Here is a 20,440-nt window from a genome sequence, read left to right on the forward strand (position 1 = left end):
CAGCACCAAGCCCGGCCCAGCACCAAGCCCGGCCTTCAGCACCAAGCCCGACCTTCAGCACCAAGCCCGGCCTTCAGCACCAAGCCCGGCCCAACACCATCTCGACCTTCAGCACCAAGCCCGGCCCAGCACCAAGCCCGGCCTTCAGCACCAAGCCCGACCTTCAGCACCAAGCCCGGCCTTCAGCACCAAGCCCGGCCCAGCACCAAGCCCGGCCTTCAGCACCAAGCCCGGCCCAGCACCATCTCGACCTTCAGCACCAAGCCCGGCCCAGCACCAAGCCCGGCCTTCAGCACCAAGCCCGACCTTCAGCACCAAGCCCGGCCTTCAGCACCAAGCCCGGCCCAGCACCAAGCCCGGCCCAGCACCAAGCCCGGCCCAGCACCAAGCCCGGCCTTCAGCACCAAGCCCGGCCCAGCACCAAGCCCGGCCTTCAGCACCAAGCCCGACCTTCAGCACCAAGCCCGACCTTCAGCACCAAGCCCGGCCCAGCACCAAGCCCGACCTTCAGCACCAAGCCCGGCCTTCAGCACCAAGCCCGGCCCAACACCATCTCGACCTTCAGCACCAAGCCCGACCTTCAGCACCAAGCCCGGCCCAGCACCAAGCCTGGCCTTCAGCACCTAGCCCGGCCCAGCACCAAGCCCGGCCTTCAGCACCAAGCCCGGCCCAGCACCAAGCCCGGCCCAACACCATCTCGACCTTCAGCACCAAGCCCGACCTTCAGCACCAAGCCCGGCCCAGCACCATCCCGACCTTCAGCACCAAGCCCGGCCCAGCACCAAGCCCGGCCCAGCACCAAGCCCAGCCTTCAGCACCATCCCGACCTTCAGCACCAAGCCCGGCCCAGCACCAAGCCCGGCCCAGCACCATCTCAACCTTCAGCACCAAGCCCGGCCCAGCACCATCCCGACCTTCAGCACCAAGCCCGGCCCAGCACCATCCCGACCTTCAGCACCAAGCCCGGCCCAGCACCAAGCCCGGCCCAGCACCATCTCAACCTTCAGCACCAAGCCCGGCCCAGCACCAAGCCCGGCCTTCAGCACCAAGCCCGGCCCAACACCAAGCCCGGCCTTCAGCACCAAGCCCGGCCCAGCACCAAGCCCGACCTTCAGCACCAAGCCCGGCCCAACACCATCTCGACCTTCAGCACCAAGCCCGACCTTCAGCACCAAGCCCGGCCCAGCACCATCTCGACCTTCAGCACCAAGCCCGGCCCAGCACCAAGCCCGGCCTTCAGCACCAAGCCCGGCCCAACACCAAGCCCGGCCTTCAGCACCAAGCCCGGCCCAGCACCAAGCCCGACCTTCAGCACCAAGCCCGGCCCAGCACCATCTCGACCTTCAGCACCAAGCCCGGCCCAGCACCAAGCCCGGCCTTCAGCACCAAGCCCGGCCTTCAGCACCAAGCCCGGCCCAGCACCAAGCCCGGCCCAGCACCAAGCCCGGCCCAGCACCAAGCCCGGCCCAGCACCAAGCCCGGCCCAGCACCAAGCCCGGCCTTCAGCACCCAGCCCGGCCTTCAGCACCAAGCCCGGCCCAGCACCAAGCCCGGCCTTCAGCACCAAGCCCGGCCCAGCACCAAGCCCGGCCTTCAGCACCAAGCCCAGCCCAGCACCAAGCCCGGCCTTCAGCACCAAGCCCGGCCCAGCACCAAGCCCAGCCTTCAGCACCAAGCCCGGCCCAGCACCAAGCCCAGCCCAGCACCAAGCCCGGCCTTCAGCACCAAGCCCGGCCTTCAGCACCAAGCCCGGCCCAGCACCAAGCCCGGCCTTCAGCACCAAGCCCGGCCCAGCACCAAGCCCGGCCCAGCACCAAGCCCGGCCTTCAGCACCAAGCCCGGCCCAGCACCAAGCCCGGCCCAGCACCAAGCCCAGCCCGCAGCCCGGACATTTCCCTTGTGGTCACCTCTTCCCTGACCCTGGGGTGGAATCCCAGCCACAGTGAGCTCCCCGCCCCTCAGGAAGCGGGGGCCGGGGAGCAGAGGGGGCTGCACTCGGGCGAGTTCCGTTCCATTGGCCTCGGCGGCTGCGGAGAGAATCTTCAGTCACAGACACAGTGTCATGGGCCACTCGGCGCCAAGGCCGAGCGCTTCCCTCCTCCGGATTTCCTTCTGTATTTCCGAACCGCTTTTCTTTCAATGGTGCACCCTCTACGTGTTTGTTTTTTAATAAATGACTTTGGCTTCACTTGTTCTCCCTCCTTTGGCTCACCAGCCTCTGACACCCCACCTCTCGGGGACTGCAGACGCTCAAGCCCTTTGCACAGGAAATGAGGGGCGTGCGTGTGTGAGGGTGCGAAGTTTAAGCACCGCATAGTTTTAATTAGAAATGTATAGGTGAGTAGGGAGACTGGCTGCACCGTACTAATTAGGTACGTTATTGCTCTTCAATGTGCAGTACGGCCTCCGCACTGCTGGTTCGGAGGCCTCCCGGGAGGCCAGGCGCCCTCAGAGGGCCTGTGTCCCGCAGAGGGATGAGGGTGGCCGGGCACCTCCCTGGGAGAGCTCGGGGTCACTACAACATGTGCACCCAGGAAAGGCCAGAAGGAGAGACTGTGCGAGGACCTTGCTCTGAAATCGGGTGTCAAGAGCAGAAATGCGGGCTCCCTCCTGAGCAGGCCGGCCCCCACGGACGGAGAACGTGGGTGGGCGCCGCCCTCGCTCACGCGCTCGCCGCCGGGGCTGCTGTCCCCTAGGAACGTTAGAGGAACAAGGAGCCAGCTCGCAGCGCCTTTTCCCAAGGAGACGGCTTCTGTGCTGGAAGGGGGATGTGCATGATGCTGAGCCGTGTCCTGGGGGCGCCCAGGGCCCCTGTGGGGAGAACCGTGGCCGCGCTCCAGCCCCCTGGCCTGTGGCCTCAGCGGAGCTGCAGCCGGGGACCCGGCCTGGCCTGAGGGTCAGCAGAGCTCTGGCTGCTGATGCTGAGCAGCCACACAGGGCAGCAGTCTGCCACCCCAACAACACGCCCTTGGGGAGACTGGTCACTTTAAGCTGATCATTTTGTTTTACTTATTTTGTTTTATTTTATTTTATTTATTATTATTTTATTTTATTTTATTTTAAGCCTGGGACCCTCCCCTTACCTGCTTGGAGCAATTCAGATAAAACATAACAAACCTGCTTGCCCTGGCTGGTGCGGCTCAGTGGATAGAGTGGAGGCCCTAGGACTGAAGGGTCACGGGTTCGATTCCGGTGAAAGGCACACATCTCAGTGGCAGGCTCGATCCGCAGCCCGGTCAGGGCATGTATGGGAGGCAACCAATTGATGTGTCTCTCGCACATCGAAGTTTCTCTCTCTGCTCTCCCCCTCCCTTCCCCTCTCTCTGAAAATCAATGGGAAAATAGTCTCGGGTGAGGAGAACAACAGCAATAACAAGCCCGCCTCGAGGCAGGAGTGTCATTGTATGAACTAAACGTGGAGGAGGAGGACTCGGGAAAGCCCGTCAGACACCCGCCCCTCTGTGTCCCGCACTCGCCCTTCAGGGGCTCCTCTGGAATCAATAAAATGTATTTAAACAAACAAACAAGCCAACAAAACAACCCAGTACCTGCAGGAGTCCCTCTTGGGGGAGACCCTGTGGGTGGGGGTGTAGTGGCGGGGAGGGAGGGGCTGGCCCCTCCAGGAGCCTCTATTTGACGAGGGGAAGCCTCTGCCTGGAAGCTCACGGAGCAGAAGGCCCCTTGCCAGGGCCGCCCTGGGGTGCTCACCCGGGAGGGGTGGGGCACAGCACCCGGGCGGTCTGAGGGGGAGCAGGTGCTGCCCGCTGCGGAGGTGCCCACCCGAGACCTTGGCAAGGGCTCTGGGCCGTGGCCCTGCGCGCCTTCGCCTGCGCTCTGCACGGGGAGAAGCGATTAGCTGGGTAAACACTCCCGTCCCGGCCCCGGGAGCGCGGCACTCCCGCGCAGTTGCTTTGCAAAGTAAATAACCATCAATATTAACCCGTGTCAATAGCGTTATTAATACATGACGCCGGCTCTCTGAGCGATGCTGCTCCGGGGGCTTTCCACGGGCCTCGCCGTGCTCCCTGAGGGTGCGTGGAACCGGCTGGCGTGTCTGCACGGTGTCTGGGTCTCCCTGCCTGACATACTGCTGCCGGTACACGGTGCGTGTGGAAAGGGGACCTGCAGTCCTGGCTGTTGTGGCTCGGTGGATAGAGCGCTGGCCTCGGGACTGAAGGGTCCCGGGTTCGATTCCGGTCAAGGGCATGTACCTTGGTTGCAGGTGGCAACCAATTGATCGATGTTTCTCTCTCTGTCTCTCCCCCTCCCTTCCACTCACTCTAAAAACCAATGAAAAATATCGTCGAGTGAGGATGTATAAATGTATGTAAAAGGTTGGATGTGAGGAATAAGTGCAGACGTGGCTGGACGTGGGCGTGGACATTGTCATTATAAAAAGTGAGCGTTGTGACGCCGGAGGCAGGGGACGTCCTGGGACTCGGGGCAACCTGCAGAGGGAGGCCAGCCCGTGCCATCCAGGGCAGCCTCGCTCCTGGGACAGGGCTCCCTGCCCATCGCTGGGCCTGCCCACGGGGCTCTGACGCCAGCCGCTCAAAACATAAATCGTCCGTACACACCGGGCCCAGCTGCCTCCGCTGCCGGCTCTGGGCCGATTTGTCAGTCCCACTCGCTCGCTGGTCCTTTCTCTGAGGCCGGCAATGCCTCCGAGGGGATCTGGGACCCGCGGCCATTCATCACCCACAGTGCGGCGGGCCGCGCGCTGATTGCCGCGCCCATTACCACGGCGCCGCGCACCGAGAAAACGCCGCCTCTCCGAAGTTTTCCTTTATCTTTGCCACGCAGGTCCCCCCGGGACGGAGAATTTCATCCCCCAAAGTTTAAGGCCAGTGTGTACACACCGTCCCCGGCTGCTATTGATCCTTCGCTATTTTAATGCATTTTTACTGACCGACATGTCCCGTGGTAAGGATATCGCCTAAATTAGTTATCTGATTGGCTCTTGTGATTAATGACAGCCCCGTGCTCCATTACACATGACAACATGATCGGAATAATCGCCGGGGCGCTGGGAGCCGGGCTGGGCATTTGTTTTTTTACTCCTTCATTTTTAAAGTTCATTTATAAAATTATTTAACGTATACGTCCGAAGTTGTAATTTATTTACATGACACCTTTTTCGATGGAACTGTTGTACTGTGTCACAAATGGCTGAGGAAACAAGGTAAACCAGACGTGCGGATCAATGTCTCCCGGCTCAAGGGGGAAAACACAATCAAGATTCCGGAGCCGACCTCGTGCCGAAGCCCAACCTGTCACAGAACGAACACAGACGGCCCACTAATCACCAGGCACGCCCGGCGGGCGGGCCCCCAGGCAGCCCTCTCCCGCGGCCTCCGCGTGCCCGGACGCTGGGCCCTGAGCGCATCCACGCCCGTCCTCCTGCCCACGGAGCAGCCCCGGCCCTGCCCGCCCACCCACACCTGTCCACCGCCTCCCGTCCCTGTACCGGCCTCCGGGACCCGTCTACCGGCCTCCTGTCCCTGTACCGGCCTCCTGGATCTGTCCACCGCCTCCCGTCCACCGCCTCCCGTCCCTGTACCAGCCTCCGTGACCCGTCTACCGGCCTCCTGTCCCTGTACCGGCCTCCGGGACCCCATCCACCGCCTCCCGTCCCTGTACCGGCCTCCGGGACCCCATCCACCGCCTCCTGTCCCTGTACTGGTTTCCGGAACCCTTACTCCTGGGACCCAGGTGCTACCTCCTTGCAGAAAACACGCAGACCCGAGCTCCCACCACCTGAGAGCCAGTTAAACACGCCACACTCGGCACGAGGCGTGACTCAAAGAAACTAGAACAGCACATGGCTCCCGAGCAGCAGCGCTGAGAGAACGTGGAGTGGGGTTCCCTGGCCCGGGGTCCCCGCACATCATGGACGGTGGGAAGGGGGCCCCTGTCTCCCGCATTAAACAGCTCCCTCACGTCAGTTCTCACGGACATTAAATAGAACCCTGGTCAAAAGCCGACCCTGGGACGTGTGTATGCGTGTGTGCGTGTGTGTGTGCGTGTGCGTGTGTTTGTGTGTGTGCATGCCTGTTGCCTCCTGAGGCTTTCTGGGGGAGAAGATAAGCAAGCAAGCGAGATTCTGTTGAATATGCAAGTTGTATGTTAATATGATTAAGCGACTGCTGGGTCGCCCAACGTAATCAATGGAAATATTCACCAGCTCTGTGTGGGGATTGGAAGACATTATTACCTCGAGGCTGCCAAGCACATCTCGCAGCTCCACGTTCGCAATGGTGTGCGTCTCGCTCGGCATTTAAAAGCATAGTTTTAACTTTAATGAAGCAAGAGGAGGCCATTAAAGAGATACTCCCTCAACGGAAGGAGGGCCAGGCCAGCACCAAGGGAAGGCACCTGGGCAGAGGGCACCTGCCCCCGCCCCCACCCCGAGCCGTCCGTTCCTTCCTTGAGCCACACCGCACACGTCTGTGGGACCCGAGGCCCCATTTCCCAGGGAGAGAACTCCCCTCCCAAGCCATTCATACTCATTTACCTTAAATTATTTGCCTTCATTCTCAAAATCCTACGAAATGATTTACCTCGTGATGTGATTTACTTGTATTTTAAAATTCCCAACAGCGCCGCCCAGACCCCAGGACGTAAATGTGTCTCCTCTCCCGCCGAACAAGCCCCCCCAAAACAGATAAAACCAGAGGCGCTCCTCCTGCGCGGGGCTTTCTGCAGAGCCTGAGTGATGGGGGCCGTCCCGGGGCCGCGCCGGGATCGACAGCGCAGAAGTCACAATCAGAAAACAAATCCCGTGGCAAATGCGCCGCGTCGGAGGCCACCTCACTCGGAGGAAACGCTAATTGCCGCTACCTGGCTAATGCTGGCGAGGCCCAGGAAGGAAACATTAAGTTATTATTTTTAATAACGTTTACAAGTCTATCCAGCCATTTCCCGCCGGTGAAAGATGTCAGCCTTGGCCAGACGTGGCAGAGCCACTTTTCACCAAAGACGCTCCTCGTCTTCCCCCTGATGGCAATCATTAATTTTGTTTTTTAACTCGGTCTTCAAATGAAGACCGATGAGCGGGAGAGGTTTAAATGCAGGCTGCTTACCTTCAGAAAAATGGCTGGGAGACGGCGGATCGCGGCGTCCGCGTCCAGGCCGGCTCCTGTTTGGGGAGCAAATGGAAACCAGCGTCAGGCGGACGCAGATGGGCCTGGAGGGCGGCAGGTGAGGGCCCGGCCGCTCCTCACCGCCTGGAGGCTCACGGCGGGTGCCGGCGCGTTGCCGCTGCTGATGTTCGTGTCACGTTGCAATGTTTGTTTCCTATGAACAAGCTTCTCTGTCGGAGATCGGCCGGCCTCCTCGCTACGCGGGCACGTGGCGAGCGTTGTGCCGTGTCCTTAAAGCACTTTCCTCACCGCGGAAACTCACCGAGCCCTGGTTTTAGTCAAATGTCCGCCGGCCTTATTTGATGGCTAGCATTTTATTTTCTAAATATATGGTTTTTATTGATTTTTAGAGAGAGAGGAAGGGAGAGAGAAAGATCCATGATGAGAGAGAATCATGGATCGGCTGCCTCCTGCACACGCCCCACTGGGGATGGAGCCTGCAACCCGGGCAGGTGCCCTGACGGGGAATCACCGTGACCTCCTGGTTCATAGGTCGATGCTGGACCACTGAGCCACACCAGCCGGGCTATCAGTTCATTGTTAAGTCCAAGGTGCGACGTGGCGTCACTACGGGCTGCTCCCTCGTCGGGGCTGGGCAGGCACTTCCTTCCATGCAGGCTCCTGGCGCTGGCTGGCGGTGGTTTGGGGTGAGCGTGGGGTGAGGGGGTGGAGTAAGGATGCGGAAGCGCTTCCAGATGGCGGAGCAGGTTCTCCGAACGCCCTCCCCCACGACGGCCCGCGAGCACGGGCCAGTGCTGTCCAGATGCACCGCTCAGAGCTGGAAAGGAGCCAAAGGCCTTGGCTGGCCGGCGGAGGAGGGGTCGCGCAGGGAGCGCAGCCGGATCTGGGGGGGCCCGAGAGCAGACACGGAGCGTGTCACTCATTACCACCCCTGGGAGGCGTGGGGAGAGGCCCTGTGTCCCCCGCGCTGTGGGAGGTGGTCCCAGGGCCACAGCTGGCTGTGAGGGGGGAGCAAGAAGAGCAAGTTCAAACTTCCATCCTCAAGGTTCTTCTCTTTGAGGTTCACTCGGTGTTTCTCTCCCCTTCACGGTCCTCACCTGTTGGGGGAAGAGCTCAGGTAAGGCCCGCGGCTCCCCTAGCTGAGCCTCTCGGTGGGGGTGCCTGAGCTGCAGGTTCTGGTCTACCCTCGAATCTTTCCTGTCTCTCCCAGTTTGGAAAGAGCAAAGGGCGAGTTTGAGAGTCAGCCTTGTTTTTCCCACTCGGGGCGCTGCTTCCCAAATGCTCACCTCACCTCCTCCTCACCCCCCTCCACACCCTCCTTTAAAAATATATATATATTTGTATTGCTTTCAGGGAGGAAGGGAGAGAGAGAAACATCAGTGATGAGAGAATCATGGGTCGGCCACCTCCTGCACGCCCCACCCTGGGGATGGAGCCTGCAACCCGGGCCTGTGCCCTGACCTGGAATCGAACCCTGACCTCCTGGTTTGTAGGTCGGAGGCTCAACCCCTGAGCCACGCGGGCCGGGCTCTCCCCGTCTTGTCTTCTCTGTGGGAGCGGGAGAGGGCGGGGCAGGGCCAGCACCCTGGGAAGGAAGGAAACGAAGGCCTGGAGCACACAGAGCAGAACGGTGCGCGTGAAAGCCGGCGCACGGAGGGTGGGCTGCGGGAGACCGGGACGTGGCGGTGGTGGTCATTCGTGTCGGTGGGGAGGTCCCTGCGTTCTGCAGGCGTAGGAGTGGCTGAAGCAGAGCAGCAAACGTGGGTGTGCAAAGGGCCCACGAGGTTAAGCAGGCTGTGCTGTCTGGCGCGCTCCAAACCCCGGGGAGGAATAGGCCCCGGAGCGCCAATGGTACTGAGCTCCTCAGCTCTGAATCTCAGACCCTCCGCCATTCCCTCTCCCTCTTTTTCATTTGAGAATATCCTTCCTAATGCAGTAAAATTAGGATTCTCATTCAACATGAACTCCTAAGTGCCTGCCACTTTATTATGCAGACTGGGCAAAGGGGGGGGGGGGTCCCGTGAACCCCCTTCTGTTCATCACAGTGCCCTGGGCATGGCATCTCCAGGGCCCGCCCGAGGGCCTGGTTCCAGTGGTCCTGGCCGCTTTGTTCTCGGGTCTGCTGGGCCTCAGAGAGGGTGGTATTCAGAGCTGGGTATGTGGCAGGTGGTTCTCAAGGGGGGACAAAGGAGAGCTGATGGCGTTGAAGCTTTCAAGAAAAAAATTACAATTTTTGGAAAAAAAATTTGTCACGAGGATCTTGGCAGCTTCCCGGTGTTTTAAGAATTTTCTGATGAGATTGGTGAAGCTATTGAGGAATAAATATCATTTCTCAGTTTTGTGGGATAGGACATGGGATAAAGCCCGCCACCCGGGCACGTGCCCTGACTGGGAACCGAACCGGCGACCTCCGAGTGCACGGGACGACGCTCGCCCACCCGAGCCTCACCGGCCAGGGCATCAAGTCACAACATTTGAAAGAATACCACCCTCTCACCACTTCTTTCATTTGGTAAAATGTAGATATTTTTGCAACTATGTGCTGTTCGTGTCAGCCTCTGGTAGCCTTTCCTTTCCTAAACGAAGATAAATTTCTGGCGTGTGTTCCGACGGCTGAGGATGGACAGACCTGCTCTGCGTGCGGAGGACGAGCCGGCGGTCAGGCCCCTGGCTGGGTCCTGCTCTGCTGGCCGGGGAGGGGAAAGGCCGGTTACTCTGAAAGTTGCCCCAGGACAATGGCTTCTTTCCTTCACTGGCCGCCACCCGTCTCCAGGGGACACGGGGTTACGCGGGCTTCCCGTGACAACGTGGGAGTGACAAGGCCCGGCCCGGCGGCACGGTGGCCTAAAAGACGGACCCTCCCCGCCCTGCGTCCCTGGGTCCCCCACGTATAAGCCCTTCGGGCGGCTTTCCTTTGCTTGGTAGCCGAGAGCACCCTGATACAGGCGTGTCCCCCAGGCTCATAGCCGGGGAAGCGCCTTCTCTCTCCGCCGTGAGCCTGGAGCTCAGCTCCCCCTCGGCCTCCGGGATCATTAGCGCCGAGCGCCCGTCTCCCGGCGGTTATATATGGTGGCTCGCGTGTGGGTATACGATTTTTCTTCCCTGCAGCCCCTCTTCCCGCCCAAACCAGCAGAAAAATAAATAGCCGTATAAAAGAGGTGGATGTTACAGACAACAGCACGCGGCCGGATCCGGGCCGCGCTTCCCCCAAAGAGTCATTTCAGTCTATTAGGCACATAACGCATGTTTTTAAAAAGCATCCGTTGTAAATACATATTTGCTGAGATGGACTGCGGCAGCGGCCCTCCGGGGGAGAGGGTGTATTTTACAACCTGCCAGGAAGGATCCTGGGAAAGGTAGAACCAGGGCCCGCAGAGAACCCCGACGCCTCCCCCGCGGCCCAGCGGACGCCCTGTCCCTGGATGGTCCCTGACACGTGGCCCGTGGCCCGGGCAGCAGCTCTGGCAGCCACTGTCTCCCTGACGTCCAGGAGCCGCTCATGCTAAACGCGGCGTCCGAGCCGAGGGGATGGGGCGGCTCTCCATGTGGACGTGCCTCCCTCGGCCCCTGGAGGGGCGGCTGCCTCAGGTGGGCCTGGATCACTGTACCTGGCAGGGGGTTTTGGGGGGAGGGTGGAGAGGAGGGGGCCTGAGCAGAAACCAAGCACCCCCACTCAACTGTGTGGGCTCCAGGGGCCTCATCAGCCCAGGGCAGCTCAGGACCTGCTCTTCGGGTCTCAGCGACACGCTCACGGGCCAGACGTGTGCCCGCTGTTACAGGTGTGAACAGCAGCTCCAGCCGGGACCCTGCGGAACCAGGAGAGCAAAGCGGGCGCCAGAACCCATTTCAGCCCCTGAGGCGCGCAGCCCCCCCCCATGCTTGCTTCACGGACGTGTGTGCCCCTCCCGCGTGGCTGGCGGCTCCAGCCTGGGACAGCTCCCGACGGGAGTAATTCCTGGGGCGATGAGGTGCCCTCCCCGTGGCCTCGCGTCAGGCGCTGTCAGTTCGTTCATTAATTCGTGGTGCCCGGTCGCCCTCCTGGTCAAGCCGTGCGGCGTTTGGTAACCAGGAAGTCGTCGGGGCGCTACCTGGAAGTCACCTGAACGTCCTCGTTCCCACGGATTTTCACAGGATGACGTCATCGCCACCCACAGCTGAGTGGACTGCTACGCGAGTGTTCACAGAGGGTGACCTTCTAACCCCCCTGCCCTCATGAGCCGGCGTCGGTGTGGAAGGAAGAATCCGTCCCCACCCACTCGGTTCCTCCTCGCTCGGGCGCTATAACCATTGCCATCCTTATGCTCCTCCACCCGTTGTCCCAGATTCGGTCCGTAGGAACCCCTCCAGCTCGGAGCACCCCTTTGCTTCCTGTCGCAGGTGGCCCGAGGTCGGCCTGCCCCCTCCCGCCCGGACCTGCAGGGACCTCTTCCCTGAGGACCCGGTTCCTGCTGCTCAGAGACAAATGACCGGGTCCCGGTGTGCCCCTGGCCGCGGGGGCACCGCCGCCAGCCAGTGCCAGGGGGCGGGGCTAGAGAATGTAGCGTTCCCTCTCCCATTTCTTTCCTTTCTTTGACAAACCCGTGATTCCAAACTAATCCCTTTGGTTCGATTCCAACGCCACAGGCGCTTCCCTCACTCCCTCCGCCCGGACCCCCTCCAGTCGGCCTCGGCACCTCCTTTCTCTCTCAGTTCACAGCCTGGTTCCCGGCAGCGCTAATGCGCGTGTGTTTGCTCTGAGCTGCAATGCACAGGCGATAATGTCAGCATTACTAATTATTGCTACCACAGCGGCACCCCCATGTTAACTGGAGCTGCAGGCAGCTTTCACGGCCTCTCGTCTTTGTGGGTGCCTTAGCAATACCTGTAGCCTGTGTTCAATCAGGAGGAGACGTTAGAAAAAGCCAGGCTGGGGATGCTTCGTGGGGTTACCGGCTCGGATTACTCAAAAGCATCGGCACAGGGGGTGTCGGGGAAGGAAGAGGCGAGGGACTTACACGTGCAGGCGACGTGGAGACCTGGTGGCCAACGGCAAGTGGTCGGATCCCAGAGAAAAAAAGCCACAGGGGCATTGTGAAGACAAACGGGCGACGAGGAATGTGGACAGCCTGTGGCACGGTACCACCGTGTCCATAGTCAGTGTCGGACGGACGTGGTGCTGAGGCCGGAGGCTGCATCTGTGGAGCCACCGCTAATCCTGCTCCTCGTACCTTCCTGCTGATGAGCCAGCTGATGAGAACCGAGCAGACGTAGCTGGGAGTTTATTTATAGCGCGTAGGTGTGTGCCCTGAGCTTTTATTTTAAGCGCTGCCTAGCCCGCTCCCGCGCCCACTGATTTCCCCGACTCTGTCTCCGTTTCTAGACCTTCCATCAACTCCGTTCTTTCTAAACAGCCACGGGCTCTGTTTGCACGGTGCCGGGTCCCACCGCCCCACGCAGGAGTTTAACTCATTAGAAACATGCGTCTCGCAGTAAAAGCCCTTCCAGACACGTACTTGACACAAGGCCTTGCCCATGGACAGCCGTTCCCCAAAGCGGGGCTCTGGTCGCCTGCTCCCTCCTTCCGGGACTTGCGTTCCCAACCTGGGGCGCTCTTCCCCGCCTGTGAGCCCACTGCCGGGAGCCTGTTTCACACGTGAGAAACCGGGGCTGAGTTACGGAGGCCGGTCATCTCATGTTCTCCAGCCCCCAACCCCACAGCTGGCCTTCTGGGTGCTGGGGACCCAAGAGAAAATGAGCCAATGTTCCCAAATAAAGAGGCGGTCCCTGCGATGGCCCCACTCGCCCACCTGGAGCCTCGCCCAAGGGCCTTTGCCTGGATGCGGCCTGGAAGTGACGGGGCACTGGCGGGCAGAGGCCGGGGCGGCTCCGTGGGTAGAGCAGCTGCGTATAAGACACCCCGCTGTCTGGAAACGCTCGCACTGCGTGGCTCGGCTCAGTGATTTTCAACCTTTTCCATCTCACGGCACAGAAACTAATCACTAAAAATCTGTGGCACACCAGAAAACATACTTTTTGGTGATCTGATAAAGAAATTATGTAGAGTCCTGGCTGGTTTGGCTCAGTGGATAGAGCGTTGGCCTGTGGACTGAAGGGTTCCGGGTTCAATTCTGGTCAAGGGCACAGGCCCGGATTGTAGGCTAGTTCCCAGTAGAGGGCGTGCAGGAGGCAGCTGATCCATGATTCCCTCTCCTCATTGATGTTTCTCTCTCTCTCCCCTCTCCCTTCCTCTCTGCCACCAATGAAAACATAAAATGCTAGTAAAAATAAAAAAGAAATCATGTATAAGTTTGGCGCATTCACACTGGACAGCTATTGTGTGTTGACTGTTGTCACATTTTTATTTGAGAATCTGGGGGAAGAAGCCGGCGCCCTCCCTGACTGCCAGGGGCTGCGTTATTTTAAAAATCCTCACGGCACCCCCGCTGAACAGCACTGGCTGAGCTTTTATTTTTCTACTTCGGTTGCCACCTGGGTGTCTCTTCCTTCTTAACGTGACGTAGAACTGTTCTGCAGACTTCAGGCCCTGCCTCCGCGGCCTGAGCCCAGAGGTCACCGTGAACGGTGCCCCTCGGGGGGAGGGGCGGCTGCCCTGGGGTGCTGGCTGAGTGCCCTGGAGTATTTCTAGAGCTCTCTATCTTTCAGAAAAAGTAAGTCAAATCTTTCTGTGAAATCTCCTGATTTTTAAAATGATGGCCCCAAGAAAGCATTTAGAAATTGTAAAACATTTTTAGGTCAAACAAAATACATCCGATGCCTGTTACTGAGCTTACCAAACACTCCGAGTTCCCGAGAAAAAGAGTCTGAGTGGCCCTGGGCGACCTCTCCGGGTCACGGGACTCCTCTTTCTCGTCAACACCCAACGGGGAGGATGCTGCTCCGTGTCCCCAACCCCCAGCGGCCTTGAGGGCAGACGCTGGCCCTCCCCCCGTGCCTTCGCGCCCAGTAGGTCTCCGTCACACTGATGATCGGCGGCCTGATTCTACACTGAACGGATCAGGCTCGGAAGCTCCCACGTGTGCACACAGCTCTCGCCTGTCACGCGCCCGTCTCAGGCGTGTCAGGTGAGGCGGCAGGATGGGGTGCTGGCTTCATTTATCCCACTTCCCGCAGACCTTCTGGGGGAGCCGCAGCTCATCCAACATGTGTACGCGGCGAGCACGCGGGTATGTGCGAGGATAAATTGTAAAGTATAATGTGACGTAGCGCGGCTCTTGGGCGGGAGCCACGGCTCCGAGCTGCGGTGGTGTCGGCGTCTTGGCAAACGCAGGTCCTTCAGGAGACGCTGCACGTCCTCCCCCAGCCAAGATCTCGAGCGGAAAGAAGACGTGTGGAGTCTTTGCAAATCAGCAGAAGTGACCGCCCGTGTTCCAGCCGACTGCCTGCCTTCCCGGCGCCGGGGAGCCGTGGGGAAGGGGGAAAGGAGAGAGGAGACATCGGGACCAGCGGCCCAGGCCCGAGAAGCATCCGCCAAGGAACGGGCCACACTCCGCCTCCCGCTCGGCCCTGACGGCGGGTGCTCTCGGGCACCGCTGACCCCCAGCCCTGTCCTCCTGGCCACACCCTCCTGTTGCCCGGGCTGAGGTCTCCACAGCCCACTCACCCTCGCGGCGTTAGCCCAGGTAAACTGAGTCAGGCCAGGCCCCGGTGGTGTCTGAGGGGTGGGTAGATGAAGGAGGTACTTGCTCCCCTCTGCGCCCCAGAGGAGGACCCTGCAGACTCGATTCTCTGTGGTTTGCATCTCGTCTCGGCGCACCCCCTCCTGCTCAGCACGTCTTTGAAGGCCAGCGCCGGGGCGAGGGAGTGTCCGGAGACTCCTGCCGCATTTGAGCGCTGAGTTACTGGAGTGAAAAGGGGTGTTGTATTCACACACATGCGCACACACGTTCTAAATTGTGAGATCTAAACGACGCGTCAAAGAGGGCCGTGGTCGTCGCCTCAAAACCGCCGAGGCCACAGAAATAAGAGGCGCCTGAGAAACGCCTGAACCAAGAGCCCGAGGCACAGGCGGCCGGACCACCCGACCCGGTGTCCTGGCCGGGTCTCGGGGCAGACACGGGGCGTCAGGAAACATCAAGAGTGTGAGCGAAGCGTGGACTTAATTTCTTATTTTTTAAAATATATTTTTACTGATTTCAAAGAGGAAGGGAGAGGGAGAGAGAGAGAGAAACATCAATGATGAGAGAGAATCACGGATCGGCTGCCTCCTGCACGCCCCACACTGGGGATCGAGTCCACCACCCGAGGCATGTGCCCTGACTGGAATCGAACCCTGACCTCCTGGTTCCTAGGTCGATGCACAACCACTGAGCCACACTATCCAGGCCAACACGTGGACTTTAGTTTGCGGCAACGTGTCGACCTAGCGTCATCCATCATAACCAATGACCGCTCTCGCTTCAGAGGTTCGCCACGCGGGCCACTGCACGTGCGGGGACTCCCTGTGCTCCCCTCTCAGTGTCTCTGTCGTCTAAAACGGTTGTTGTTTTTTTACGTCTGTTTTAAAAATGAAGACACGGACATCGCATGTGAAACCGGCATGCGGCTGAGGAGCCTCACCTTGGCCATGGAGGCGGCACCACGGGGCGGGGGGAGGGAGGGGGGGCGGGGGGCGGTGAGCAACCAGGCCGTGAGCTCATTACGCAGATTCATCCCAGGGCTTGCTTGGGAAGCTGGAAATTAACCGTCAGCGATGCCTCCATATGGCTGGTCTCGTTAACCTCTCCCGTTCCAGACAGAAGGCCTCCCAGAAACAAGGCTGCAGAGGAAGGAATCAGGGGCGCTGGGGAGGCTGGGTACCCCCGAGGGGATGGGCTCGCCGGGCGGGGAGGCTGTGCGAGGCGGTGGGCCCGGGCTGAGGATGGAGCACCCGGCAGAACGGCTTCTGGGATCCTGCGAAAGGTGGGGAGACTGGGTCCTGAGGGAGGTGGGAGACTGGGTCCTGAGGGAGGTGGGGAGACTGGGTCCTGCGGGAGGTGGGAGACTGGGCCCTGAGGGAGGTGGGAGACTGGGTCCTGAGGGAGGTGGGAGACTGGGTCCTGAGGGAGGTGGGAGACTGGGTCCTGAAGGAGGTGGGGAGACTGGGCCCTGAGGGAGGTGGGAGACTGGGTCCTGAGGGAGATGGGAGACTGGGTCCTGAGGGAGGTGGGGAGACGGGATCCTGCGGAAGGTGGGGAGACGGGGCCCTGAGGGAGGTGGGAGACTGGGCCCTGAGGGAGGTGGGAGACTGGGTCCTGAGGGAGGTGGGGAGACTGGGCCCTGAGGGAGGTGGGAGACTGGGTCCTGAGGGAGATGGGAGACTGGGTCCTGAGGGAGATGGGAGACTGGGTCCTGAGGGAGGTGGGGAGACTGGGTCCTGAGGGAGGTGGGAGACTGGGTCCTGAGGGAGGTGGGAGACTGGGTCCTGAGGGAGGTGGGGACACTGGGCCCTGAGGGAGGTGGGAGACTGGGTTCTCCACTGTCCGGATGTGGTGTCTGAGCACTTCGCTGCCCAGAGGAAAGGCACGGCATTCGTTCGGAATTCCTCCCACCTCCCTCCCAGGCCCCGTCGGGCTCCGGGGGCGGCGCCGGGAGCCCGCAGGTCCACTCCGGAGTCGCCCGACCTTCTCCCCGCATGTCTCTCCCTGCATGTCTCTCCCTGCGTGTCTCTCCCCTCATTGACAGCCCTTGCTTGACACGAGGACTCAGCTCCCCCTCCTTCCGGATCCCGATTTGGGGGAGCGGCAACACCTGCCCGCCGATCGCCTGCCACTGGGCATCTGGGCCCGGCTGACGGGCTGTCTGCTTTGACTAATGATGTGATTGATGGACAAAATAAGGAAGAACATACAAAAACACTTCTGTCTGGGCTGGTGTGTCAGGGAGCCTTCATCAAGTGGCGGCTGAAGGTATATTCCGCGGCACGCCTCATTACCCGGTGATGGCGTTCCCGGCAAAGCCGTTCCTTTTCGTGACACGAGACAGCAGGCAGCGTGCGGGGTGGGCCCGCGCGCCCCGAGGAAGTGGAGGCGCGCTGAACAGCGGTCATTTCCAAAACCGCCTGGAGTTGCTTTTCTGTTGTCATGACTTTCACAGGCATCAACGCCGTGCGGAACGGGCGTGCGGGCCTTGGCGAGGAGCGATTTGTTAGGACTGCTGTCCAAACAGCCGGCCCGGGAAAGGGGAGGGGGCGCCCGCACTTTCTCGCTCCAAACCTGTTGCAGACGGAGTCATCTGTCAATTTCGTTGCATGGAAAGGGTACACAGAAGCAGAATCCAAACAAATGTCTGTTTCAGGCGACACGTGTGGAAAACGCTGCAGGCGCCCGGCCGGCCGGCGGGGCTCAGGGGCTGAGCGTCGACCTAGGAACCAGGAGGTCACAGTTGGATTCCCGCTCAGGGCACAGGCCCGGGTTTCGGGCTCGATCCCCAGTGTGGGGGGTGCAGGAGGCAGCCGGTCCATGATTCTCTCATCATGGATGTTTCTCTCTCCCTCTCCCTGTCCCTTCCTCTCTGAAATCAATACAAATATGTTAAAAAAGAAAACAAGGAAACGCCGCAGGGCCCATGTCGCACCGTCTCGCTCAGCACACGGAGCGGGCACAGCGCTGCCCCGTGCCGCCTGTAGACCGGGCGGCGGACACGCAGGAGAGTGACCCGGGCCTGGTGTGTGCGTGATGACGGGCCGAGAGTCGGCACTGGCTGGAGCCGGCGGACGGGAAGAACTGCTTCGTTCCGTGTGAGAACCGGAGCCTGAGACCGGAACCGCGGGCAGAACCGAGGTCGCAGGCAGAGCCTGGGCCGGGTTCCCGCCTCCTTGTCAGGGGACGGCTGAACACGCGTGGGGTTGGGTCACACGCCTCGCGCTGTATATTTGCAGAGGATTGTAGCTTTCCATGATATTATTTGTCCTTTCATCTTCTTCTCCTGGCAAATTGTCTTTGCCAAGGTACCTTCTGGCACACGTTCCCATCTTCTTCTTGAACATGTTGGACTGTCTCCAAAGAGAGATGCTGGAAATGAAGTTTCATTTTAAAAGCGATTTTTATCCCGTTCTGCTACCCCCAGTGGCGGGTTATTGTGAATCACATACAATCTTAACGGGTAGTGATTAGGCGAAACTCTTGTCTGTGATAAAGGTTAGATGACAGATGAGAAAATGTAGATGAGATCTCGATTTCTATTTAAAAAGGGAGAAAGGCATAAATGCAAAGTCTCGTTACGATAAACGCGGGAGGTCGCGGTGACCGTGCGTTTCATTCCCGGGGAGAGGCAGAGGCAGCCCGGCCGGGTCGGCGTGGGCACGCGCTGCACCACCGTCTGGCACCAGGGTCGCTCGGCGGCTCTCGCCATCACAGCGCACAGGTTCCTTGTCCTACTCGGGTTTGTGTATCTTTCTTGACGATTTCATTTCACAAAACTCCTCCTATTTTCCCAGACGCCTCTGCCTTCGGTGGGCGCGACGGCCTCCGACGTGAGAATGGCTCCTGGGAAAACGGGGCGAAGCACGAGTGTTTGTACGTCGCCCGGGCGCCTCTCGGCCCCTTGAGCCCCCCCTTCTTGCTGGTCGTACTCCTGTAACGGAGGTGCCGCATCACCCAGTGGCCTCTGGGATGCGGGCCCTGCTCTGCGACGGGCGGGGTCAGGGGTGAACGGGAGCACTTGCTGGGGGTGGGGCCGACCTGGTAGATGCTTCACATCGGAAGGAGGGTCGTGGGTCATGGTTGTGCGACGGAACTCTTCTCCCTCCACGGGCTGCCGAGGGTCAGACGGCTCCCGAGTCAGATGGCTCCCGAGACACGTTCTCGGCTCCCCGTCCCCTAAAGCTGCTCCGATGGACCCCCCACAGCTGCTGTGACCCCCCGCCCGCCCGGCAGAGTGGACCCGGAGGGGCGCCTGCAGAGAGAGGGCTATGGCACCGCGGCGTGGGGCCTGGTTGGCGGGAGTGGATGAGGCAGCCGACCTGGACCACGGCTGGGCCTCCCTGTTGCCCCCGGGCCTCACACAGGTGCATGGCCGCCCCTCCCACCCCCACGTTACCCCATGCCCTCCACCCGCTTCGACAGGGATTCCGTTCCTCCACCCTGGGGCTCAGTCCATGCCCGGCCTGCACACCCCAGAGGCTGGGGCACCTGAGGCCCTGGGGCAAATCTTTGACCCTCAGTGGACAGCGTCCTCCACCCCCACTGGGGGCGGAGCTGAGCGTGGTGGGTGCGGCCCCTCCGAGGGAGGTGACCGGCCTGGCCGTGCAGGCGCAGGTCAGCCTCCCCCGCCCCCACCCCCACCCCCGGCCTCGTCCCCTCGGCCTCACCTCCCTGGGTTTCCGGGCCCTGACAGGGTCACAGGCGGGTTCGTGTGGCCCCCAGACATGAGTGCTCGGGAAGGGGGTGCCCACCTGGCAGGGAGGGGTGCCCAACTGGTCGGGAAACCCGGCTTGTCAGCTTCTCTGAGGGCATCTCAGGGGGAAGGCCTTGGGGACCCGAAGGGATGGTGGGGGGATGGAATGCACACGGTGCAGCATGAGCCCGCGCCGAGGCCGCAGACCCGGAGGCCACAGGGGGACCGTGCGGCCTCTCCGGGGGTGTCGCCGGCCCCCGGCCCGTCTGCAGCCCCCCCGCCCCCCAGCCCTGCACATCTGCCCTGCACCTTGCGAGCACCCGTCCGGGCGCCGTCTTTGAACTCTGACGAGGTGTGGGAAATACCCATCGACACGTCGGATCACATGTCTTTTGAAATGAGAACTTAGCTCAGTTCCAACTCATTCCAAATGTCACGTTGGCCCTCCGGCTGAGCATCCATCTTCTCCGCCTTTGATATCGTTTCACGCTCCCGGGGCCTCTGGGCCGAGGAGCTGGGGGTGGAGAGGGCGTCGGGCGGCGCCCCAGCCAGTGGCGCCCCAGCCGGGGGCCCCTGCATCTCCCCCGCCGCCCTGAACACCCAGGTCGGGCAGGACCCACTCAGGGCGTGCGCGTGCCCAGGTGAACCTGTGTGGGTGCCAGTCCCAGCCTAACCCCCGGCTCCTGCCTGCGCGACGGGCACCGCCCAGGCCGGCACGGCCCCCGCGGCTCCCGTGTGAGCCCCTTACAGCCTCTCCCTCCTGTGACCCGGCACTGCCCGCTGCCGGCAGGGCTTCGGGAGCCTCACTGCTCGGCACAGGGCTTTGCAGAACGGGAAGCCACGTTGTCCCCATCCCCTCCCCTGCCCCCACCCCGGGCCTCCCCTCTGTTCCAGCCACTGTTTCCCGTCTGGATTCAGGGAGACCCACCGTGGCCCGAGACGGCAGACCCCCGCTGTCGGAGGGCTCGGTTACTCACCTGATACGTCTCCAAAGGCACCTGCACCTCAAAACACAACAGCGTGCA

Source organism: Eptesicus fuscus, chromosome 21 (genome assembly GCF_027574615.1).
Source record: "Eptesicus fuscus isolate TK198812 chromosome 21, DD_ASM_mEF_20220401, whole genome shotgun sequence".
NCBI classification, from domain to species: Eukaryota; Metazoa; Chordata; class Mammalia; order Chiroptera; family Vespertilionidae; genus Eptesicus; species Eptesicus fuscus.